General features: G+C 50.0%; 1 long non-coding RNA gene across 1 annotated transcript in view; it reads left to right on the forward strand.

Annotated features, from left to right (window-relative positions):
* The window catches only part of LOC141207892 (uncharacterized), a 33,559-nt gene that overhangs the window by 18,028 nt on the left and 975 nt on the right, over positions 1–14,556 (forward strand). The gene's annotated exons all lie outside the window — the stretch shown is intronic.

A 14,556-nucleotide genomic window follows, 5' to 3' on the forward strand; every position in this document is an offset into this window, starting at 1 on the left:
GGGGTACAGGTCTGTATCTCTCTTTTATTGGTGGGTGGCTCCCCGTGGGGATGTGGTGTTCTACCCCTTTCACTCTGCCGAAGTCTAGCGGGTGCTTACTAAAGATTCTCTTGTACTCCTGAACCACCCGGTAGACTCCTTGTTTTTGGTGCAAGGGCTGTGGAGTCAGCACCCACGTGGAGTTTCTGGCACCAGTCCTCCTTGTGTTTCTGGGAGCCATTACCTTCCGCCTGGGGAGATGGAGGCAAGGGTTCCACGGCCCTGACAGCATTGTGTTCAACAGTATACAATTTGGCAAGTGTAGCGTACCGGGGCAAGTGTACTTCCCTTTCCCCGATGTTTAAGATCCGGACGGGCACCCTTCCATGGCGGACATCAACCACCCCCCAGGCTGTCAAAATGGTGGGCCTGCTGTCTGAGTACACTGGTTCTACCATGGCTTGGTAGTCTTTCCCTCTTAACCCGATTGCAGTCCGACACCAGATCATCATTTCACTTTTGGGAGGCATGGCAATGGGGAACGGGTCGCTCATCCTCACACTACCGATCTCACCACCAGACAGTTCTACCTGTTGCTGTCTCATCAGGGCTCTTATCTCCTTCTGGAGGACCCTCTGTTGGCTGGAGCTCACATTCATCGCCACCTGCTGCAAAATTACAATTACTTCTGAAAGACAATTTTCAATCACGTTAGTACCCAAGGTTATTTTAGGGTGACTTTCTCGACGATCAATGTCCACAATGATCACTCCCTGTGCCGGCAGTTCAACTTTACCAATCTTGATAGTCATCTCTCTGAACCCCACCTGCGGCACGGGCTGGCCATTGCTGGCGATGATGCTCAAGTCATTGTCTGGGTAGTGGGTTATGTCAGTGTCACTCCAATACTGCTTAAAAAGTACATAGGGGATGGTAGTTACTTGTGACCCGGTATCCAGCGGTACACTCATGGGGATACCGTCCAGCACTATGGGTAAAACTGTGCGTCCCCCCATGTATTCATCACGCCAATTAGACGGGCCTAATGACCTTATGCCTGGGGGTTGGCCCTCTGCCCCAGGTCAGACCCATTTAAAGTACAGTACCTGGCTACGTGTCCCGGCTGGCTGCAACGGCGGCAAATCGGCTGTCCATCCTCAGTGTAACAGTCGGTGGGCCTCCCTCTGAACGACAGAATCCTCCTCTGTCGACGCCACTGGACATCCTCCGGACTTGAAGCCAGCTTGATTGGTCCTGACGAGTCCATCTGTAATGACTGTACGGTCCTGGTCAATGCAGCAACACTCTTTGTTAGTTCTTGGACCTGGTGGTGCAGGTTTGCTGGCGGGGATGGGTTTAGAGCCTGCACATCAGCCCCCACAAGGTCTGCGGGGTAGGGCGCCGCCCCCTGGTGGTAAGTGATGGCAGGGCGCCGGGAAACTACAGCGCCACCTGGTGCGGGTTCTCGGAGCACCCGGATGGCCCTATCTTTGAACTGTGCAAAAGTCAAATCGGGGTTCTGTAGGGCCATGAGGCGCAGCTGGGTTCTGTGGGCGCTGGACAGCAGACCTTCTATGAACTGCTCAGTCAATAATTTATCTGTATCCTGCACGCTGCCAGGGTCAGCTTGCTTGATTGCTCCCAAGGCTTCCTGTAAATTTAGGCCATAATCTCTGATGCTATCTTGAGCTCGCTGCTTACATCCATAGAACCACATTTTGATTTCTGCTGAGGTACGGGTATCAAAGGTGTCCCGTAGATGGGTCAGAACCCCCCCTTACAGTCCTTTTCTCCTCAGCTGTGCAAGACTTTACCTCCCGCTGGGCCGCACCAGTTAACTGCCCTATCAGTATGCTTACTTTCTGTTCTTCTGTCAGGGGATAAACTTTGAACAGGCTATACAGCCTTTCTTTAAAGTCGCCCAAGGTATGCGACTCGCCGGCATACTGTGGCAGCCAGGCCGCTCCGGGGATATAGGGCATGGAAAACGGCATCACAAGCTGCAGCGGCTACGCTGGTGGTAGAGGGTCCCTCCGCGTCCGACATCTTCCTCCCCCCTAGTTAACCGTGGCCTACCTTCCGGCGATCCTCTTCTGTAGGCCGTGGCTCCGCTCGCGATGCTCTGGGCGAGGACCTTGCGTCGCACGGTGATGACGCCGGCGTCCGCTGGATCTCTTTCCAGGACATTGCGCAGCGTCTCAGCGTAGGGCGGGGCTATAGGTCTTGCGCATTTTTGACGTCCATGCCCCTCTTCTTCCCGCGCGGCGTCCCGAAGATGGCGCCCGATGGCGGGAAACTGCAACGGATGGCGGGAAATGGCCCGAATGGCGGGAAACTTCACCCAGGTATGTATAAAGTCTTTTTCAGGCACACAATACCCGTTTGTGGCGGGTTGGTCACAATCCTGCCGACTACGCCAAAAAGCTGACTCACCCCCTGGGCTGTGGGATACCCGGAACCGGGCTTCTGTACGACGCTGGGGGTAGTAGTGGCAACCCGATTCCGTGGCTCAGGATGGTCAGACCAAATGTTGTGGCAGTCTATTTATAGATTTGTGAATGTCCGACTACACCACCCGTGGATTGCGGTCAGGGATAACCGCCGCTGCAAGGCAGACCGCTGAGGCTGGTGTTGGTGTGCAGCACAGGGGTAGGATAACTCCCCACGGGAAGAGTGTAGCCTCAGGGCAGTGTAGGTGAATGCTGGGGGTGATAGTGCAGGCCACAATAGTAAGAGTTCAGAGTCCGCTTCAAACAGTCCAGGGTCTTTATTGTAGGTGTTATTAATGACCCAACAGTAGTACAGGTTAGGAATGGGCCTGGGTGTCTGAGAGCATTCGGGCGAGCCCCACTGGTCAGGGTGAGTGTGTAGGCCTACCGTTCTCTCTATGCTCTTTCTGACTATCCCCCTCTTTGTGGTGTAATAGCCCACGTCCCTGAGCTGGCCGTGTACTTCTCGCCTGTATGGCTTGCGACTCGGGCCTTGGGTACCTTTTGCTTTCTCCTCGCTGTACTGGTCCCTCTGTGTGGTGGAGCCTCCAGGCTTCTTAGGCCAAGGGACCTGCAATCCCTTGCGAGTTGGTTCTCTGCTGCTGGGCTTACAACCCTGACAGCTTCGGACTCCAATGTCCGGTTGTGTGATTCTCTCAGCCAGGAGCGGCTCTCATCGCCTCTGTCCCTGGCTTGCAGTTTCTCCTCTGCCTCACGGACTCCTCAGCTACAGCTGAACTGTCCCTTCTTCTCTGGGACTAGTCTCAGTCCTGAGCTAGGTCGTCCAGTTCTCTCTAACCCTACCCCCAGTTCCAGCTTTTATAGGGGCAGCCAGCTCCCCCTACTGGCCTAGGACAGGAGGTGCTGTATGCTAATTGTCCCTAACCAGGGAACCTCCCTCCTGCTCTCAGACACAGCCTTTAATATTTGTGGCATCCAGACCTGGAGTGACACATATACACACAACAAGCTTTATAGGAAAGTAATGTATATAACTGAAATTACGTGTATAAGTGGGATTCCACTGATTCTGATCAGAAGGATGAGTGCTTTAATGCGGAAAGAGAGGTTAATTCCCCCACTGACTCAGTAAAAGCACATCCCATACATCGCAGGCGGATCATAGATACCCCTGTAGGTGCACAACAGAGAGATGTGTTGGAGGATTATAGTCAGCAAGAACTTAATAATCTTCATGATTGTTTTTCTCAAAAAGCCAATGAATCATTGATTACTTGGGAGGTAAGACTGTGGGAGATAGGGGCCCATGGAGTACAAGTGGATACAGTAGATGGTCCCAAGTTTGTGCAACTAAGTCATGATCCTGTAGTGAAGGAAGCGTTCTGTACACTGCGGATTCGGTTGCAACATTCGACTTGCAGTATACTGGATGTTGTGGCTATGGCATTACAGCCTAAAAATCCATCTGAAGCAGATTGGCCCCCTAATAAGAAGCCATGGTTTACATTAAAAGATTGTTCCCATAGGTTGAAGGAAGAGGTCATGAAAAAATGCTATTTCTGTAAGGACCTATGATGACTACATGGCAGTGCTAGTTAGTGTGTCTATCAGAAATCGCATAATCAGGGCTGCTCCCCAGCTTATAAACATATAATGATGACCCTAATGGTAAACCAGACTGGGAAGACCATCTCCAACACCCTAGAGGCAATTCGGCAATTGGGTAATTTGGGAGATTGGGGCCCCAGGACTAGTGGTAATTTTGTTTCCGGAGAGCAGCGTAGAGAATCTAAAAACAATAACAATGGCTCCCGCATATCACGCAAGGATATGTTTATTGCCTTGTTGAAAGATGAGGTTCCCAAAGAGGAAATTGATGGGATTGGTACTGACTAGTGATGAGCGAGCGTGCATGCTCGCTACTGCTCGGTGCTCCCCCGAGCATTTCACTGCTCGAGATGTGTGGCGCCCCTGAGGGTTCAGTCGCCACAGGGGTACTGCACCTCAGCTCGAAGTGTGGTATCTCCTCTTCCAGGTAAGGATGGAGCATTTCTCAGGACCCCACTTTACCACTCAACACTAAACCACTCCTGTCCAGTAGGGGGTCTAAATGCACCAGGGTGCTGCCCCAGCCCGGGATAGAGGAGATGGGGGGGAACCAAAGATGGGGGGAACCATGTAGTGGGTGAGGGTGGAGAACATACTTTTAGGAAACACTTATTCTTTCATATTTAATCTCCGGCCATCTTAAGTTCAAGGTCTTTGATTGTGATATTCGTCTGTGATTGTGGTATTCGTCTGTGATTGTGGTCTTCTGCCAGAGTCCAGCAAAAGTCTGCAGCTGACTGAAGATACACGGTCCTCGTTCTCTGGCCTTGAGACGAGGAGCGGGTCTGAGTTAACCACTGTCTCTACCCGGTCAAGGTCCTGACCTAAGAAGGCCTGGAGGGGAGCAGGCAAAAGGATCCCAGGGGGGATACGGACGGAGCGGAGTGGCCACCTGTACTCTTTATTCTGGCCTAGTCAGAGGGATTCCTGCTGCAAGAGGGGTGACTGGCCCCCGATATCTGACTTTGTTACTTCACGTCTCAGTCAGAAAAGCCCGGAGGCTTAGTGGATCCCAGGGGGGATACGGACGGAGTGGCTTACGCCACCTGTATCTCTTACACTGCGTTTATCCAGTGGGACCCGGCCTTACACCTCGTTCTAACCACACACAGTCAGGAGAAGATTTAGTGGGAGAACTTACCAAGGAGAGGAACACACACCAGAGGGGTCTCGACAGGTGCTCCTGATCTACCTGGAAAGTGCTGGACCCACCATCCCGGTGGTCGCAGTACGCCGTGAGTAGCAGAGGGAAGCTTTTGCGGCTGAAGTTCATCTGAAAGTGAGTAAAAGCCCTGGATGACTTCACACACCGCCTCAGCCTGTTATTTCCTGCGCGGCACTGCACCCACCATTCCTTCTCACACTGCCCTGAGGCCTGCTCCGCCTGTGGGGAGCTGTCCCATCTTAGCAGCCCGTAACACCAGCCTCAGTGGACTGTAGCAGCGCTGGTGTCCATCACCGGAAACCGCAGGTGGCGTAGTCGAAATATCACTCTTACTTGAAAGGCCAATATTTTTATGTGACGGCCCTGGGCACGGAACGGTCCAGGCCACGACTGCCTCCCCCGCTACCCCTACACTGACCCGGCTCCGAGTAAACCCATATCCCAGGGAGGGCTGGAGCGTCGCAGATGCTCGGCGCTCGCCGAGTATTTCCGGGGGTTGCTTGGCGGGAACTCGGGTCTCCTCCCTGCATGTTTGGTGCTCTTTAGAGCGCCAAGCAACATGCAGGGATGGTCTGCCACACACTGTAATGCCGCAGCCATGTTGGTTGTGGCATTACAGTGATTGGCTGGCCGCACAGCGTCATCAGGTCTATATCAGACCTGGCGCCGCCATGCTCGTCACAGTCACTCCGGAATCAGACAGTGTAGGGAGAGCTGCTGCTAAGCTAGGGAGAGATTTGCTTGTTTCTAGTTAGTGTAGGTATGCCAGACTATATTAGAGACACATATTCATCTCAACTAACAGTCCTTCTGAGGACTAATCCAGCTGCAGAGATATCAGTGCTAGGCAGGCAGGCAGAGTATATAGCAGACTGCAGTGCACATAGCAAGAGGGTCCATTCCAGTTCTGTCTGCTGCTTTTCCAGATATTTCCAGAAAATAGCCCTAGGTATCGGGTCAGGAATATATATATTTTTATTTTAATCCTGATTATATACTTAAAAAGCAATCCAGAGAACACAATTTTTTATCGTCATTTGCTTGTTGGCACTGCAGAGTACAGCCAGGTCCTTTTCATATTACAGCGCTAAAAATGCAGCTATTTAAAACTGCTTTGTCCATCACACGGATCACATATAATTGCGCTCCAATTTGAGCCATTTGTAGTGAGCGTGGAAGATATTGTCGTCCATTTTAAATGCACAAGGCACGTGGCAAGAGACGGGGAACTGGACGTGATGGTGATGGTGCATGCAGAGGCCGAGGCCGTGGGCAAGCTGAAATTGTGCCACAACAAACACCCACTGCTTCTCGCTCGACCTTCCTGTCCCAATTAATAGGGGACCATAGAACACCACTATTGAACACAGAGCAGTGTGAAAAGGTTAGTGGTTGGATAGCAGATAATGCTTCCAGTCACTTAGCCACCACCACCACCACCACCCTGTCTTCCACACAGGTCAAGTCTCAGTAGCCGTGAGTCTGGACTGCATATTCCTCACCCTGATCCTCCCCTTCCTCCCACCATGCCGAGTGCCCAGAGACAACTGATCCCACACTTGGACACTCCGAAGAGCTGTTCACTTTTCCATTTATAGATTCGGGCCTCTTGCCTGGTCCACTTGAAGCGGGGCAAGAGAAGATCGCATTTAGCAATGCCCAAATATTTGAGCAGCCACGGTGATACGAAGGCGATGGTGGGAAAGTGTCACGAGAGGTGGACTATGAGACACAATTGCCAGAAAGTCAGGAGGAGGACCATTGTGCGGAGGTGGAAGACGAGGTGGTGGATGATATAGTAACTAACCCAACCTGGCAGGAGGACATGCAGAATGAGGACAGCAGCACACAGGGGGAGGAAGGAAGAGCACCCCAACAGGCATGAAGATGCACTGTGGTGGTCGCAAACAGAAGGCGAGAAAGAGTTCCCAGTAACACCAACTCGACGGACGTTGCCAGTGCAACTGTTAGGTCTTCTCGAGTCTAATTGATTTTTAAAGACTCTGCCGATAACCCCAAAAAGGCCATTTACACCACCTGCCAGGCCAGCATTAGGCCAGAATGATTAGGCACATGGCAGCAAAGCACACGACTTTGTGGGCCGAACCCCAGGGTCCAGGAACAGTGTCTGCAGGTGACACCACTGCTTCTTCCGCTGTTTTGTGTGCAAGCCAATCCCCTGTCCATAGTGCATGCGAAGATGCCTCCTGCCCTGCACCTGTCGTTGCACAATCTCAAATAGCATCATCAGCAAGCACGTCCTTGTCCCAGCGCAGCATTCAGTTGTCCATACCCCAGTCCTTGGAACTCAAGCGCAAATACGCAGACAACGCCCCATAGGCCACACTACTAAATTTCCACATTTTGCGACTGCTTGCGCTCGAAATGTTGCCTTCTAGGCTCGTGGAGACGGAAGCTTTCCGCGACCTGATGGCAGCGACCATCCCTCGGTACTCGGTCCCCAGCCGCCACTATTTCTCCTGATGTGCCGTCCCTGCATTACACAACCACGTGTCCCACAACATTAGCCATGCCCTCAACAATGCAGTTACAGGGAAAGTCCACCTAACCAGGGACACGTGTACAAGTGTTTGTGGTTAGGGACGGTACATCTCGCTGACGGCACACTGGGTTAACATAGTGGAAGCCCAGTCGGACCTTGGGACGGAACACATCCTCCCGATGCCGAGGATTGCAGGCCCTAGGTCAATCAGGGTTGCCCCCCACAGTCTACAGCTCCTGCACCTCATCCTTCTCCTCCTTTTCAGCCTCAATCTCCGAAATGACCATGTAGCACCCTGAGGATTCGGCTGCTACAGGGGTATTGCACCTCAACCCAGAGGTGTGATATTCCACTCCCGGGTAAGGATGGAGTGTGGAGCTGAGCTCGGTTAGCTGCATGCACTACACACATCCCATTTCCGGAGGGCAGACCAACGGTACTCCCACTTAGAAATGTGCAGGTACGATCGAGTCTGTCCTTGGCTGGAGTGGGAGGGGGGTGGAATATCCCAGTAGTGTAGGGGCAGATAGGGGGAGCAGTCTGGGTAGTGCTAGGAGCTCATTGGGTGCTGGTCACCTGAGCTCACACATAGAGGGAGTATATAAGGTGGGAACCATCTTAGAACAGGGTCTTTGTAGAGGGTCTGACAGGCAGACAGTCACCAGCCAGCCTGTTGTGGAGGAAAGAAGCAGAAGAGCAGAGCAGCCCCAGGCCCAGAGAGAAAGAGAGGAGAACGAAGGACCCAGAGGGGGAGAAAGAAAGAACTCTGAGAACCCAAATCAGACCAGAGGGTGAAGAGTTGGCAACAGGGTACCGGATCCCAAGCTGGTGGAGGCTACAGCACACCTCAGCCAGAGACCGGAGGTCGTGGGCAGCATCTGCCACGACCACCCACTAAATCCACCCGGAAGGCAGACCACGAGTAGGGTCAGGGAACCCAGTGACAAGGGTTCACCAACAAGAGGCCCGAGGGAGCCGGACATAGGTGGATCCCTGGTGGGGACGGCCAGAGACGAGGACAGGACAGAAAGGGAGCTCAGAACCACGCTCCAGAACTACTTGGGGGTTGGCCGAGTCCAGGACCTGGTGGACGCAGCACGGCTCGGGTGGTCACTCAAGGCCGGAGTGACCGGAACAACAGCAGTAAGTAAAAGCCCTGAACTGCAGAACCCGACTCTGTCTCTCATTACCATCCTCTCTGCACCTCTACAACCACCATCCTCTGCACCTGACCCCCTGAGGCTATACCCCTCCCGTTGGGGGTTATACTACCTAAGCTGCGCACACACCATCAGCCTCAGTGGACCCTGCTGCAGCGGCGGCCATAGTGACCGCAATACAACGGGTGGCGTAGTCGACATAAAGAACTTTAGTAACATCAGTAAGGACTGCCACACACTGAGCTTGACGCCCTGGGCACGGACCGGGTCACCGCCACTCGGAGACTACAACCCCCATCTGATCCGGCTCCGGGTATTCCCCTAAAGAATATGGCCCAGGGGGCGCGTCAACTTCATCAGTCACAAGCTGGAAGCACTGCCTCAGCCAAGCGGGCTGTGCTGAAGCTAATATGCTTAGGTGGCAAACCGCACAATGCTGAAAAGTTGTGGACAGCTCTGAAAAAGCAAGCAGATCTGTGTCTGACACTACTGAACCTACAGTCAGGCATGGTCATGTGTGACAATGGCCGGAACCTGGTGGCGGCTCTGAGGTGAGGCGAGCTCACACATGTACCATGCCTGGCCCATGTGTTTAACCTCGTGGTTCATCGGTTTCTCAAAACCTACCCAGAGCTGCTGGATCTGCTCATCAAAGTACGCCGCCTGTGTGCCCATTTTAGAAAGTAAGGTACAGCTTCCGCTGCCCTTGCCGTGCTTCAGCAGCGTTTGCAGCTTCCGGCTCATCGACTGGTGTGTGATGTCTCCACGCGTTGGAACTCTACACTGCAGATGTTGGAAAGAATTTGTTAGCAGAAGAGGGCAGTTGTTCACTACCAGCATCAACAAGGCTGTATTCAGTTCAGACTCCACACAAGACCTCAGGGGTGGACATGGATAGCAGACATCTGTACCATCCTCCAAAATTTTGAGGATTCCACCAAGATGGTGAGCGGTGATGACGCCATAATTAGCGTCACCATCCCGCTTCTGTCTGCTGAAACGCTCTCTGCTCAGAAGCAAAGAGGATGCATTGCAGGCGGAGCACAATGAGATGGAGCAAGGAACCATACAGGATGATTACACACAGTCCAGCCTCATCTCATCCCAACGGGGATTGGGTGACAATGAGCAAGAGAAGGAGGAGGAAGAACAGGAGCTAGTTTCTTGCGCTATAGACGGTACTACCTGCACAACTGTCATACCGTCAGTTCAGCGTGGATGTCCTGAGGACAGGGAAGAGGAGGAGGAGAGCATGATCAGTCATCCTCTTGGTGAGGACACGGAAGTCTTGCCTGTTAGCAGTCTGGCACGCATGGCTGAGTTTGTGTTACGCTGCCTTTCCCGTGACCCTTGCGTTCTCCAAATTTTGGGTGACAGTCATTACTGGTTGATGACACTTCTAGACCCACGCTACAATGAAAACATTATATCTCTTATTCCTGAGGCGGACAGGTCTACAAAAATGGGGCAGTACCAGAAGGCCCTTGTTGTGGAACTATTAAAAAAATTCCCTTTTGAAAACGCTGGCAGCAGAGGTCACAGTTCATTGGACAACCAAGGAGTACAGCCGAGAGAGACACAACTCCAATCCAGCAGAGGCAGGGGAACACTGTCAAAGTTCTGGGAGAGTTTTCTCAGCCCCTCCCATTGCACAGGCCCTGAGGTGCGGGTTACTCTCACAAGGAGTGCAAAGTTTGGGAAGATGCTGAGGGAGTACCTTGCCGACTGTACCAATGTCCTCCATGATTCCTCTGTGCCTTATAATTATTGGATATCCAAGCTGGACACGTGGAATGAACTGACTCTCTACGCCTTGGAGGTCCTGGCCTGCCTGGCCGCTAGCATTTTATCAGAGAGGGTTTTTAGTGCCGCTGGTGAAATTACAACTGATAAGAGCATCCACCTGTCAACTGTAAAAGCTGACAGGCTGACTCTTATAAAAATGAACAAGGGCTGGATTGGGCCAGACTTCTTAACACCACCATGATAGCAGCGTAACATAAACTTAAATCCAGTGTCTTTTTTTGGGAGGTGTATTCCCATGCATCTTTTCACAGCCACACATGGGTATACGCTTCCTGATTTTGGATATTTGCTTCTGGTCTTCAATATGTTCATTTATACCCCCCAGGGGTAAATGTTTGTCAGCCCATACGCTTAGTGCATGGGCATTACAAGTATAGGAGACCCGCTCCTTTCTAATGGGAACATTTTTTTATGAGGCCCTCCTCCACATCTTTTCCAAGGTGCATTGGAGTGCCTCCAAATTTTTGGCGCCCTTGCATTCACTGCATAGGCCAACACAATGGGAGACCCACTTCCTATTAATAGGAACATTGTTTTCAGGAGGCCCTCTAACCTCCACGTCTCTTCCAAGGGACATTGGAGTGCCTCCCAATGTTTGGCAGCCCTTGCATTCACTGCATAGGCAAACAGCATGGGAGACCCACTTTCTAATAATGGGAACATTGTTTTCAGGAGGTCCTCCTCTAAGTCTCTTCAAAGGGGTACTGGGGTGCGTCCAAATTTTCAAAGGGGTATTGGGGTGCGTCCAAATTTTGTGCAGCCCTGCCACTCACTGCATACGCAATAATAGTATAGGAGACCCACTCTTTAGTAATGGGAACAACAAAGCACAGCCGGCTGATGGCTCTCTAAGAATGGTAAGGGCCGACTGCTGGCCCTTTAAGAATAGAAAAGGCCGCCTGATAACCCTATAAAAATAGGCTTTGTGACTTTCAGAGTGCCTCCTTCATAAATGAAACAGGATGTGTCTGATGATGTGTCACACACCACATGGCCAGATAAGGTTGTAAAATATTAAAATTACATCTCCCGGTGAATGCATTTGTCACGGTTGAATGCAAAAAGGCATCAAAAACGCTGGTGTGGAGGAGTATTTTTGGTTTTGGTTATTTATTTTGCCTTATATACAAGTCATTACCCTGTAAAGGATGTTCCTTAACATATTTCCCAGGAAAATCCATTTTGGTTTCGTTTTTGTATGTTTTATTGTGAGTTCGTAAAAGTGGCGTAATACCTCTGACAACGTTGTTCACAGCAGTGACCTGGGAGTCAGAAATGCTTTCAGGGGTCTTCCCCATGCTGTTCCCATGTCATTTGAGCACTGTTCCCATCGATTTGGGCAATTTTTAGGCCTCTGCAGACCTCCGGGGGGAGCCGCCTGAAAAATGTTCGAATTTTTCATAGACTTACATTGGGCTCATTGCTCGGGTCGAGCATTCCAATTTGCTCGACTCGAGCATTTTAGTGCTCGCCCATCACTAGTACTGATGAAATGTGGAAATTCTACCAAAAGCGAGGGCTTCATAAGAAATCAGGAAGTTCACAAAATAAAAAGGTGACAGTGGAAGATTCTGGATCCCCACAGCGTGGGCGTAGTTGGACACGGAGAGAGCGGGAGGGCCCACTCCCACTTCGTCCCCAGTGAAACCCACAGCGCCGGGGTTTGAGGATCTTTACGCTGAAGTAAAATTGCTGTTGCAGGAGGTCAAAACACAGCGACAGGAGTTGACTTTTTCTCCCAGAGAGGTTTCCCAGTCAGAGGGAGACACAAGTGATTGACTTCTTGGCCGAGCCCTCCACATAGATAGACGCCCTCATGTAAATTTGGTCATTAATTGGCAAAATAAGAATAGGGGCTCACAACAATAAATGTTATTAATCTTAACCAATCACAGTATATAAACTAAAGGGAAGACATTTTAAAATTATATATTTATTAAGGTATAAAGTTAAAAACATACCAAACAATTGTGCAAAAAAACAAAACAACCCTGACTCACAGGCTAACAGACTAAACATTGTATACTAATTACCAATCAAACAGAAAAAAACCCCAACCAATAACCTAGGTTATAATCATGGTTCAGCTTCCCATCTACTGTTAGTAGTTATATTGTCCGAGGTCAGCCTATACTCTCCTAGGTATACCTAAACAAGTAGTATATTGGTTAGATGATTTCAGTATGACATATCTATAACCATCCACTCAAAGGAAGATGCCTAGTACCCAATTTCAACTATAACCATCCTTTCAGATGAAAAATGCTTAATGCCCGAAAAATGCTTAATGCCCGACGCGTTTCACCACCAACTGTCGTAGCGGCTCTTCAGGGGCAACACAAGTTAACAAGCCAATATATGGTTATGTATAACACATTACAGATAACAGTTTCTGTTTACTCCACTGAGAAATCAACAAATAAATCTTCTTCTAGTGTCTCTCTTGCTGTAGCTTTTATTTAGAGATTCATCTAGTATTCCCCATGACCTATAGAGGTTGCTATTCCATCATCATTTATAAACACTCATCAGATCAGAGCCAAATACTCCTTTTGATGATATAGACCTAAGTCTGTCCCACTCCATATGCTGGAAAATATACAGCAAAGATGTGTGGGGGAAAGAACTGTGGCAAGATGTTTGGGCAATTGTGCAAAGAATTAAAGTGACTGTATTTCACGTTGACGTCCATTGTGCTTCAGATAACCTAGAAAGACTCTTCAATTCAATAGCGGATGAACATTCCAAAATATCAGTTGCTGATGCCAGTGAGGAGCCTGACTCAGCTGAAAAGCAACTTGGATTGGCTCAATGGGCACATCAGAAATGTGGGCATCTTGTAGAAAAAGCTACTTATGAATGGGCACAAACCAGAGGAGTGCCCCTCAGGTTACATGTAATTAAGGAAACAATTATGAAATGGCCAGTGTGTCAACATTCACAACAGAGACCTATTCCCCATGTGGTTAGGGGCCATATAGCCCGAGGCAAATTGGCTGGACAAATTTGGCAGGTGGATTATATTGGTCCCCTTCCACAAGATGGAGGATGTGTGTATGTATGCACGGCTGTGGATACATACTCAGGGTACATGATGGCTTGTCCGTGTAAAGCGGCCAATGCCAACAGTACGATCAAAACAATGGAAACCATAGTATTATACTACGGAATTCCGTAACAAATTCAGAGTGACAATGGTAGTCACTTCAGGAACAAGAAGGTTGCAGAATTTTGCTCAGAACATAACATTGAGTGAATCTTTCATATCCCATATTCTCCCCAAGCCGCAGGATTGGTAGAGCAGATGAATGGGTTATTCAAAGAACAATTAAAGAAATTGGGAGATGGAACTTACAAAGGGTGGAGAAAACATTTAAATGAAGCCCTTAACATTCTTAACAGGCCAATTGGAGAACAGGAAACACCATCAATGAGGATGATTACCCCCAATTTACAGATAATGCCCTTAAAAGCTTCTACCACAGAACAGACGGTTCTCTATTGGGAATTGGAGACGGGAGCACTAGGACCCTATAGGGCTACTCCACAAGCTGCAGGATTAGATCTACAATCCCATGAGGAAATCAGATTGGAACAGGAGTTATAAAGGCAATCAGAACTGCTATAGGATTACAAATGCCTCCTGAACATTTTGGTCTTATAGCTCCAAGGTCAGATTTAGCCTTAAAGGGAATTCAGGTGATGGGAGGAGTGATAGATCAGGACTATCAAAGTGAAATTAAGGTACTCCTGCTGAATAGTGGGGATAGTGACTGGTTGATTCAAAAAGGAGACAGGGTAGCTCAATTGTTGATTTTATCCATCCAGAAAATGAAGGTGATCAAGGGAACAGCCCCCACAGTAATAACTGTCAGAGGAGATAAA

Source organism: Phyllobates terribilis, unplaced genomic scaffold (genome assembly GCF_046119375.1).
Source record: "Phyllobates terribilis strain yellow unplaced genomic scaffold, ASM4611937v1 Scaffold_164__1_contigs__length_4228542, whole genome shotgun sequence".
Lineage (NCBI taxonomy): Eukaryota > Metazoa > Chordata > Amphibia > Anura > Dendrobatidae > Phyllobates > Phyllobates terribilis.